Genomic DNA, 12,284 nt, shown 5'->3' with positions numbered 1-12,284 from the left:
TCTTCCCTCCCTCATCTCTGCTTCTGCTTCAAGTCCAAGGCTGGTAAAGGAGAAAGCAATCACCCCTGCTCCCTGAATCCTCATTAACTAAGCTGACATTGCAGAAAGAATGACCAAAGCCCACCAACACATCGGAACAGATTTGAGTTATATACCTGTCGTCTTTTTCTTTGGCTCCATTCAATATTCCAAAGGGAATCATTACAATCCATTGTCTGTTATGTGGGACCAATGTCACTGTATGTTTTGCCAAATCCATCAGATTCCCATAAAATTAATGAGTTGTTTTTACAGTGCATTTCTATGTCTTTTTCTCCTCTATGGAAAAGGGTGCTTTAAGTTCTGAATTATGCTGAGCCATGATTACATTTTGTAACTATGTGTACACACATACTAAGTATGTGTACTGGCTGTTTCTGAGTGTCAACGTTGACACTGGCTAGATTCATCAGAGACAGAGGAGTCTTAGTGGAAGAAATGCCTTGATGAGATCCAGCTGTAATGTCTAATTTTTTCGATTAGTGATCAGTAGTGGAGGGCCCAGCCCATAGTGGGTGGTGGCATAGTGGGATAGTGGTCCTGGTTCTATAAGAAACCAGGCAGAGCAAACCAGAGGAACAAAACCAGTAAGCATCATCCCTCCATGGCTTCTGCATCAGCTCCTGCCTTTAGGTTCCTGTCCTGCTTGAGTTCCTGTCCTGAATTCCTCCAGGGATGAACTATAATGTGGAAATATAAGTTGAATAAAACATTTTCTCCTCCATTTACTTTACGATCATGGTGTTCATTGCAGCAATAGAAACACTAAGACAGTACATCTCTTTATTTCCTTTTAATCTGTTTGGTAAAGTCCATCTTGAGAAGGTGAGAAAGACATTTTTTCCCAGTGTTCTACGTTGGGAAGGGGTGTGTAGAGATTTTCTACGTTGGTGAAAATCCTATTTTGTTAGTCTGACAGTTATAAATACATTTGTATTTGTTTATACTCATTAAATAGAGACTTGGGTTTTATGAGACTTATTATACATACACACACACACACACACACACATATATATATTGTTTTGACTCAGAGTCTCACTATGTAGCCCTATCTGGCCAGGACCCTGCTATATCTACTAGGTTTGTGTCAAACTCATAGCAATCCTCCTGCCTTTATGTCTTGCACTATAGATGTCATCTGTGCATCCCGGATGTCACCACATTTAGCCAGGTACGTAAGTTTTTATCTAAAACTTGATGTGCAAGTAGGGCTGTTGCTAATATGTTTGTATTTTTAGTGGATGGTTAAAAAATTAGAAACTAGCTTTTGTGTATTAGAGACTTTGGGAAATTAGAAAAACTACTAAGGGCAACTGGATTCCATTTTCCTCACTACTCAGAATAAGCATAAATAGATAAAAATGATCAATTATTCCATCACAAAGTGATCATCCATCCCAGCAATCCATGAAGAGTAAAGAGAGCCTCAGAGGAGCCGTGACCCATAACCCTTGCCCTCTGCTGCTGCGATGCAGTGGGATCACTGGGCAAGTTTCCAAGGTTACCAACAAATTCTGGATCTTGAGTACCTTTAGCAGGCTCATCAAGAGTGATATTTAAATAACAAATAAAAACCCCACTCTAGGGGGTTCTGGAGAGATGTCTTCTTGGTTAAAAGCAAGGGCTGCTCTTGTAAACCCCCCCCCCCCCGTCACTCATGGCTGGAATTCCACTCCCAAGATGTTTGTCAGCCTCTCCTGGCTTCCTCCAGCACTGCATGTACACAGTACACAAACATACATGCTGGTACACTGAAAATAAGTAAAATTTGCATAGAAATTTACTTAGAAAATCATACATATAAGTATATAAAACAAACAAATGTTTAAAAAACCCTACCAAGAGAAGTCAAGATAGTGACTGCACAAGGAAACATCTTGCTTCACATGTGGGAAGACCTAGAAACTCTTGGGAAGAGAAAAATAATGAGCACTGCCAAGAATTGTCTTCCCAAATCTGTCAGGTCAGGACTTCGCTTCCATTTCTTCTAGAACTCTTGGGCCAGATATCTTACGAGAAATTGATGTTGTCTTCGGACATTTATAAACACACTAATTAATTCAAAAGACAATCCCATGAACATTTTCAAAACGAAAGCAGGTGGAGAGCATGATAGGAAACCCACTGACCCTTAGAAACTTGCTCACTCTCACTGTGACTGAGAGTGTGATGTTGGCTATGAGCATAGATAATATGATGTCACAGCTGGAACACTATTGTGCCATCCCTGGATCTTCCTTCTACTTCATTAATGAAAAACCAGAACCGGAACGACAAAAAGCCATAAATGATAACAAAAATCACCAGATCCAAGCAAACACATGAGCCTCAGATACTTAACAAGTTACCACCCTGCTAAACAACGAAGACGGTAAGAATCAGGAGACTGAAGTAGCATTGTCTTCTCTTGGTTTCGTAATGTAGAGAATTCTTCAGCAAGCTCAGGACTTTCTGAGTGGACACTTTTGAAGAAAAGATTGGTGTTTTAGAAGGAATTGCTTGGCTATCACAATTCACATAGAAACAAACTTAACACATTAATAGAGCTACTATAGCAGTCCGTTCCAAAGTTGGAAACAATGAAAGAAGACATTTTCTGTGGGGTCCCATTGCTTAACTTTATGACATAGTAAAGTAAATAATGATTATAATCAATTTAATAAAGTAGAATTCGTGATTCTAATTAAAAAATGTAAGTAAATAGATGCAACCTGCCTCCAAGTAAATGTTAATAAATACAACGGCTGATTTGGAAATAACCTAGAAATGTTGAAATGAGTAGTGAAGGAGTGTCAGGCTATTTCCATAGCTTCCAGTTATCAACTACTTGTGAATGACACGAGGACAAAAGATCCCTAGCATGGAGAAACTTGCAGGCACCACCTCATCCATAGGATCAGAACTAGCACATATCACTGTTTTGAAAGAAAACTAACCTTATGTAGAAAACTAACTTCTCCATCTACTTACTGCACTGAGAAAGGATATCACTCCCTTGATAAGCTACCAACGCACAGAACAAAAATGTTATTTTGAGGAAAGATCAAAGTTGCCCTCAGGTATATTTTACAAAAAGTCTCTGTTCTCTTCAAGACCAAAAGCTAAAAAAAAAAAAAAAAAAAGCTGAGATGTTCTTCTATATTCAAGAAAAAAAATGGGATTGATCTGAAAAATTAAACTCACAGTATAAAGAACATTATGGATGGAGAGATAAATTTTAGTATGAATTTGATGTGTGGCAATGCCTCACTTCTGGATTGTAAAAAATTATACAATTATACAATGGCTACGAAATTATTTTCCTTATAAAATAAACACCAACTTAGAGAAAACTACGCATGCATCTTCAATTTACTCTCAAATGACTTACAAAAATAGAATCCCAGTGAGCAATAGAATCCATTCACAAGGCCCAGGAGACACAGGGTAAAGATGCTTCCTCCACAACCCTCGTTAACTGAGTTGGATTCTTGGAACCAGTGTAAAAGATCAGAGAAGAGAACCAACTTCACGCATGTGCTGTAGCACACACGCAGTAATAACGATAGTAATTAAATGTAAAATCCAGCTATAGATGGTAATAGGTTTCACTGTGAAGTTTGTTTGTTTGTTTTGTCATCTTTATGGATGTACTTTGATCACGCTCACTCTCTATCACCTTCTCTTGTCTTCTCCATTTCCTGCTGGTACCTTCCTTCCTCTTCCCCAATTTCCTTTTTACTTTAATGTCTTTTTTGTTGTTGTTATTAACTTCCTAGATTCCTCATCTGAGAGATAACACATGATATTTGTATTCTGAGTTGGTCTTATTTCTCAATGAGAATGTGCTTTTTGAAAAAGATAAAATATACCAGCCTTTGTATAATTTATTATAAAAGGAATTAAACATAAGTTTAAGGATGATAAAAATACCAATATGACTCTACTGATAAATTAAAAAACCATTTTATATAAATTATAAATGAGACACTAAGTTGCAACAAAAATCATTGAGGGTTATTAAATGGTAATGACTAAGAATAATTTACAGAAAGATCATTCTAGCTTTACAAAAACAGAAATAGAATCACAACTGGACAAATATACCTGGGATAATCCAGTTTCTGTGATTATTTCCAAGCCTGTAGATTATTGTTGATTAAATTTTGGGGTCTTTTCTATGTTTTCCAAATATTAAGAAATACTGTGTATAATTTTCTCAGTTGCCTCTATATAAATTAATACAAAATACAAAGAACTAAATAGAAATTTAAGATTGAGAAAGTGCATGTAGGCATGTTTTCAATTAAAAAAAACCCTCCATAAATCTTATGAAATATCTATGAAAACATAAATTAGAAAAACATGTGCAAGGTCTCTGGAAAGTGAGGATTAGAATCCATCATATATCTGGGTCTTGGAAGGATATATACTAATTACAAGCAGATGTTACGGTTTAAACAACTCTAATCATAGCCAATGAATGCTTGGCCTTTTGCCCTGGGATAGGGCACCAGGGAATGGACACGGCCCTCTGACAGGAAGAGGGTCAGCAGTGTGGAAACCGGCCGGACGTAAGCATCTTATTGCAGATACTTTTTGAAGGGAGAAATTCTACTCCCCAACCCCACATTAACCCATTCTTTGTATTTTCACCTAGGGCATCTAAAAGACCCAAATCATTTTCTTGGGGTGGGACATCTTACCTACGTAGCTCTGCTTTTTAACTCGGAGACCAGCAATCTCCAGCATCAGAAAAGCCGAGGGTGGCAGAAGAATTGAGAAGAAGATCAAAGTAATTATTGCTTCATTTAGCATTTCCCCTAGAGATTGAAATGTGATTAAGTCTGTATAAAGAATAAGTGACAAAAGAGGAAATCTAGTTTTAAAATGATATGGAAAAACTAAAAGGAGATATACATAATAAAATGTGCTGAAGGATAAATACAAAACAGTCTGGTTGGAACAACACAAAGACGATTCCCTCATTTTGCTTAATTTTCCTGTGAAAATGTAGGTTCTTGAATGGAAGAAGTAAAATCAACTCTAATGCCAACCAGAAGAACCAAAGAATCAAAGAAAGATGGAGGAAGCTGTCACAGTCAAGTACCAAACGAAAGCCAGGAGATCCGAGCATCAATGGTAGAAGTCAAAAGCATCGGATGAAGGATCCTATTTCCATTGATGACTAGTAAGTTCGATTTAAGTGGTAATGATCAATATTTATTTATCAAATAACTAAGAACAGGGATGTGGGCAAAATAATGATCAGTATAACTAAACCTACACATATATTTCACACCTATCAGTTTATACCTTTCTGATTTTCTCCTACTCATAGACGAATTATAAGAATGAATCTGAAGCAGATGGAGTATAAAATCAGAAAGCTTTCAAGTAAATGTAGCACTTCCTTGATTGGAAAGTGGACAATCAATAATTAGTAACAAAGAAAAGAGTATACACTCACTTTTCATGACCCTCAACATGATCTCTCGGAGGGAAAGGATTTCTCAATGAGAGGAAAGGCACCAATATGTCAGATTAAAAAACCAAACCAAACCAAAGCAAACCAAAACACTGCACAAATATAGCCAGCCTCCTAAGTAACAGAGCTGCTTGTGGGCCTTGATACTCTCATAATGAAACTCTGTATTGCATGAACTAAGCCTCAGCTTGATAAGCCCAGGACAGAACTACAGAGGTAACAAAGTAAAATACTGAAGAGGAAAATTCAGAGAGATAAACTTCAGTACGAATTAAAGGGTCACACAGCTTTTCTATTTTTTTTTTATTTAATCCTCCAAACTTTTAAAAATCATTTTATTTATTTGTTTGCTGTAATGGAGTAGCCATATTTTCAAACCCACTTTTGTAAAACAGTTTTTCTCTTTTTAGAATTTAAAATCAATGTTTAAAAACTTTTAACATTTTAATTAATCTTTTGAGAATTTCATGTATGCATACTATATTCATATTTTTCCACCCTCCCCCTCTTCCTATACATCCCTCTCTCTCAAATTCATGGTGTCTTCTTTAATTATTATTGTTATATCACACACACACACACACACACACACACACTGTTGAGTCCATTTCGAATTGCTTATATGCACATGTGTTTAATGCTCAGCTCTTGGGAGTGGATAACCTATTGGGAAAATGGGAAAATTGTTCTTAGAGAGGACTCATTTCTCTGTTGTAGCAGAAGGGGAAGCCCCAGCCAATGCTGCCGGATGGGGCCTGCTGCCCTCAGACGGGCTCTTCTGGCTCACAGCAGAACCGTCTGCTTACATTTGTTTATGTCTGCAGTGGCAGAACTGTATGATGTGACACCATATGGACCACGAACCACAAGCATGCTGTACATGGTCCTTCCCAGAAAACGTTTGCTGGCCCTGAATTAGACCATGGAGAAATACCAAGATGCAGTTTTTCTAAACTCAAAGTTGGAGGAAAGTACATACACTGAGCTGAGGAACACCTGGAAGTATCATCTTTAAAGGCACTGGTCAGGGGAAGCTTGGCTGAGGAGAAACAGAGATGTGTCTGATACATTGAGAGCAAGAATGAGGAAGTTCCTGGAACAGTCATCACAAAGACAACCAAGGTTTGTGGAGAGCACATGGCGGGCTGCTGTCATGGAATAGAAATAAACAAGGAGGAAGGTTGTCTAGAATAATGCTGAGAGTAATAGCCAGATCCTGCCTGCCAGAGGGAGAAGTCTAAACTTCATCCCAAGGAACTCAGACCCCCTCCATAAATGTAGCCATGGTTAGGTGGTATAGTGATAGACGATTTCAAAACACAGCGTTGAGCTGATGCTGCAATAACAGATCTAACTGCTGCTGTTGGCTTGGAGTCGTACACACGGTATGCTTGATGTTTTTTAAACTGGGACAGTTTCACAGACACGACCTGTATATTTGAGATAAGCTCTCACGTAGCTAAGACTGGCCTTAAACTCAAACTCATTATGTAGCAGAGGATAGCCTTGAACCCCTGATCCTTCTGTCTTTGCCTTCCAAGTGCTGGGATTTCAGAAGTGTACCCGAATCCCAGGCCAGATCTTTTGTTCTTTTGTTTCTTTGGGTATATTGCTGTTGTTTGTTTCATCTGTCTTGCTATGTAGCTCTGGTGGCCTGGCATTCACTATGGAAACCAGGTTGGATTTAAACTTATAGATAGCATCTGCCTGTGACTCCTGAGTGCTGGGATCACGAGTTTTTGATAGAAACACTTCAATTCTAGACTAGGGTTCTCTCTCTCTTTGTTTCGGGTTTCAAAAGTTCTGCGTGCAGACTTTGCAAGTAACAGTATGTGTTGTAGGCTGCACTTGAGTCCCCAAGTTCTGTCATATCAAATGTGAGATACACTGTGATGATCTATATCTCAGTTACATCTGAAAAGCAGTGGAGAAGGCACAGTTTCGACTAGCACAGAAATGCTGTAGCTATGAATGCCTCAGGAACCTTCCTTTTTTTTTTTTTTTTTTTTTTTTTGAGACAGGGTTTCTCTGTGTAGCCTTGGCTGCCCTGGAACTCACTTTGTAGACCAAGTTGTTGGATGCAAACTCAGAAATCTGCCCTCCTCTGCCTCTACATTTCATATTGTGTCTTATTACTAAGTTTTTTTTTTTTCTTTTCAACTAGTAGGAATGTTAAATCCCAGGGATGTTGAAATGTTCCTTAGTCAAGAAGGGATGATATGTAGAAAAAAATTGGAATATGTGAAATGCCTATAACCCCTGAAGTACATTGGCCATGAGGAGGGAGAATAGCAAGCATTCTGAAGAACTAAGGAGACCAAGCATTTGTGCTTGTCATTTGTCATGGAGAGTGTCTAAGGGCAAAGATGGGTGGTGGGTACTTTAGAACTCCTTAGTTTTCTGCCACGGATCTGAATGGTGGGCGCTTTCTTCCTCCTGGATTCTCTCTTAAAAGACAAAGCAATCATTTTTCTGATGTCCTACTTGTTTATAACACTAAAAGTGTCTTTGTCCATAAGGATTGGTTGACATGGTCCGTTTTAATTATGTGACCTATTGGGCCACACATTTATCTTCCCTTGTGTTTCTTTTTTGTTCTAGAACATTTCCAATTCTTCTGCTAGGCATTGTAGTTTAAAGAAGAGGCTGTTCCACACGTGCATGTCTGCTTTTGAATTAGATTTCCAACTTTGAGTTTAGTTTTTGTATGAGCCGAGAAGAAAGGCTGCTGTAACAGGGGCTCATCTTTACCTTTCCGATCTGCCTGGAGCTATCTTTTAGGATGCGCTGTAGTTTCCTGTTGCCCCATCATTTTTCTCTTTACGTAAGTCAACTATGGTTCTGTAAGCTCTTCTGGAGAGGCTTCATACATGGCTACAAGGAGACTCTGACCCCTTTTGAGCCTATTTCTCAGGCCTCCAAGCTCATTTTCTGAGGAGGGATCTCAGTCTCTTGCTAGGTGGCTTTTATGAAATTCTGCCATCCACAGTGTACAAGCCAAGTAACCCAGGTGATTATCACTCAAAGAAAACCTTTTATTTTCTCTACGAATTTTGAGTAGTTTTGGGTGGACTTAGAGAAACTTTTAATCATATCACTTGAGTCTAAAGATTCTTTCTGTCTCTCTCTGTGTCTCTTTTTCTCTTTGTCTCTCTGTCTCTGTCTTTCATTCTACACTTATCTCAAGTGGGTCTTCAGATAAATGTAGTATATATGTCAGGGCTTTTTGTCAACTTTGGCAAGAGGAAAAGGGTCCCTGGTGGAGTGCATAGTAGAACAGAAGGGAAGAGATCCGAGGTCAGGGAAAACTGGAGGACCAGGAAGCTGAGAATTTACCAGACAGATGTCTAGTTCATTCTGCATAACTTCCCATTGTCTTTGGTCAAAGAGTCTCCTGATGAAGCAATTTATGATTCAGAATTTTGCTTAGAGGCTTGCATACCAATGAAGAAGTGTTGCTCTGTGGGCTGGAGAAATATCCTTTTTTTTTTCTTTCGTTTTTCTTTCCAGAAGCACTTCCCTGAGTGAGCAATTTCAGTATAGTCTATCGTTCCCCTAGAGTGGCCAGAGAAAGCTCAGATCATCCTGATAAGACAGAGTGCCATTTGAGAGACTGGTACAAGAATTATAACACAAAACATAGGATGTCTTCCTTTGGGAGAAGAATTAGAGCTAGAGATTCCTGGTACTAGTCTGTGGATATGAGATCCTTGGGCAAATCTTTACCACCTACCTCAAACATGATCACTTACACTCTTAACCCCAACTCTGCAGGCCAAAAAGCACACAGCACATTTTGTGTCAAGCCAAGCTCGCCAGAGAAATGCCAAGGCAGAAGAAGAAACTGATTCAGGTAGGGGGACTAAGCAGAGTTTGTCCAAGCAGATGCCTGACAGGTAAGACCTGTAAATTCATATATTTGAGACGTGTGGACTTACAGAGTCTGTGACTGCATGTGACCTGTGATGTCCCTTCTCATGACGAATCCTCTCAGACAGCCCGAAGCAAAACAGAAGTGCAAAAGACAGCAAGAAAGATCTGGTTCCACCAAGGAAGTCACACGGTTGAGTATCAGTGACAAAGTATGTCCATCCAAAGGAAAATAGCTGAGACACTGAACACACCAAGCGCAGAGTTCAGGCCTCAGTTTGACTTTTGGACCTCACATAAGTGCCAAGGTATCTGGGCCTCCTTGGTAGGACACTTAGCTAAAGGTTGGCATACAGAACCAGGCAGCACAGATGTATTTAGGGCTCCCTTGTGATCAAACATGGAGTTTGATGAGAAATGAGAATATTAAAAGGCCAGGCCAGGCTGGTAAGATTTCTCAGGGTTAAAAGCATTTGATGTTCTTGCAGAAGATCCAGGTCCCATCCCACCACCCGCTTGATGACTCATAACCATCTGTAACTACACGTCCAGGAGATTTGACATCTTCTGACCTCTGTAGGGACCATGCACAGACATATATGCCAGGAAGGTAACTTAACACATAAATAAATCTAAACATTTTAAAAGCCAATGTCTTTGGACCTTGCTGAAGTATGAGTTGCCACCACCTCCTCCCCAAGACTGAAATTCCAGGGTTTCTAGGAACGGGTAAAGGACGTAGTACGGATTTTATCTGTAAATTGTGTTGTGTCTGCTTTGATGGTGGGATGTCGACAAGCAGAAGTTGAGGGTGAACACGGTCCTGCCGGATGTATTTGTGGGCATATTTGGCTTTCTCTGGTTGGTCCTTAGTTAGAAGCTGGGGTTAAAAACTAAGAGAAACTGTCATTCTGTGGCCAAGTCTTGATTGTTTTGGGGGCAGATTGCTGCAGAATGGGGGTCAGAGTTGAATCATCCACTCAATCTGGGCCTCATCTATCTGTAGTTTCAGTCTTGCAAAGAGGGCAGCAATGTGTCTCCATTAATCTGAAAATTCTTCACTGAGCTGACAGTTGGATCAAAGCCTATGGTTAGTAAGGAGACATAATTTCATATATGTTTCTCTAGTTGCTGCTTGAAATGCTCTGTTTGACCGTTGGTCACAGGATTGCTTTGGAGGCAATTTCATTTTTATAGCCCGCTTCTCATTTCCTTCTGTCTCCCCCTACAGAGTGACCTGGTGCCCCGAAGCTGATGCAGGAAAGGCTGCAGCACATTACTGAGTCGGGTGTTGTCTACTCAGAAGCATTCCGTATTCCAACGCGGCAGTTAGAAACTCTTTGAAGTCTGTCTTAGCCGTCTGTTCGTCTTTTAAATTGTCAATAATATTAACACAACAATCAACACACAGAGGTTGATCGATACGTGATTTCTGACTCACTTAAAAAACGTACCTCATGTTCACGAAAGCTCAGAGCTTACTCAGAAACACTGCCTTGTTAAAATGGCATCATACCAGGTCATCCTTATTATCTTCTCCCCAAATTATTAAATGCACATGTTGCTAAGTGGGGTGCTTTGCAAATGACTTAAAAAGGAAAATAAAATCTATTTTTTATTGTGGGAAAAATCTTTAAGAGCCAGAGTCAGGGTCTGTTTCAAACTGCTTTTGCACCTGAGCAAAATTATAAGTTATCTCACTTCAGAGAGGTGAGAGAGCTAAGCTGCTCTGAAACAGGTTCCTTGTAGTCTCGGCTCCACATCTCCAGACACGCCCCAGAACCTAACAACTGCCTGTTGCAGTATCAACTGAAGAATAACGAACTGCATAAAGACGCTAGGGGTAAAACTAAAGAGCCAGATCCAATATAAATTAAACAGTAAGAAGAACATACCATGTTTAGACATAGCTCTGTGAAGTCCACTGAATTGAATCCTATTTCTTTTGTGAGAAGGGTACCTGATTTGCTCATATCCATGTCAGTGGTGGCTAAACTACCAACTAGTTTAGTGGCTAAACTATCAACTTCATCTTGAGTTGAAATGTTCAGGTTTTTTTCCCTAGCAATAAAATTGTGGCTAAACTACCAACGCTGAGCTATGTTTGTCACATACCAACTTGCCACAATACAACTCTCATTTCATTCTTTACCTTTGTGAAAGATGGACACAGCTAGACACTGATTAAAATGACAAAAATAATTTTAATCATTGCCATGGAGAAAAGAGGCCAGCAGAAATAGAATCCAGCCTCTATTACACAGGGGTCGCTGGCCCTTTAAAAGAGCAGGTGACCGGAGGCAAATGAACAGAGTTGCGAATGTTCAAGTCATTGGAGTAAGATGGGAGTGGAGGCCCTGCGTGTGTAATAACTGGGGAATTCTGGCTCCCATCCTTGTCCAAGTGCATGGACAAGGGTGTACTGGGACAGTTCCTTATATCTTCAGTACATGCCTTGGGCAGCCTTGAGTCCTCTTAGGCAAGTTGACTTAGATGTTTAAGTAAGGCTGGAGTCTTGAGCCTTTGGAGCCTGTGATGGAGTTGGTCTGAGCATCGAGGCCTAGTTGAGAGAAAGAATCGGGAAGCCTGTGTAGAGTTTGGTGACAGAGAGGCTGTTTGTCACATATGCATTACCTAATCAGAGTAAAACTCTTTCTGGAGTGTTGATTAAACCCAGCATGTGCTACGTGCTAGATGACAGCAGCACCTCTGAGCCACCCTTCTGGGCTTGAGTCAGGCCAGTGCCTCAGGCTGGTGATCTTCCTGCCTTAACTGCTCCAGCCATCACCACTGAGAGCAGATGTAGGCCGAAGTTCCAGCAAAACGCTGAGCTTCCTCAGGCCTCCTAAGTCCGACATAGAACGATCACTGGGAGAGGCAGCTAAGTTTTCTTTCAGTCTTACCT

At 40.0% G+C, this 12,284-nt stretch overlaps 1 long non-coding RNA gene across 1 annotated transcript; it reads left to right on the top strand.

The window, feature by feature from the left end:
* Window positions 1-2,314: 2,314 nt before the first annotated feature.
* Window positions 2,315-10,789, top strand: LOC110295895. Its single transcript, XR_002378132.2, has 4 exons — window positions 2,315-2,413; window positions 5,039-5,212; window positions 6,334-6,631; window positions 10,611-10,789. It is a non-coding gene; the product is annotated as an uncharacterized LOC110295895 (long non-coding RNA).
* The last annotated feature ends 1,495 nt before the right edge of the window (window positions 10,790-12,284 follow it).

Source organism: Mus caroli, chromosome 6 (genome assembly GCF_900094665.2).
Source record: "Mus caroli chromosome 6, CAROLI_EIJ_v1.1, whole genome shotgun sequence".
Lineage (NCBI taxonomy): Eukaryota > Metazoa > Chordata > Mammalia > Rodentia > Muridae > Mus > Mus caroli.
This window is presented reverse-complemented; position numbering and strand designations above follow the sequence as displayed.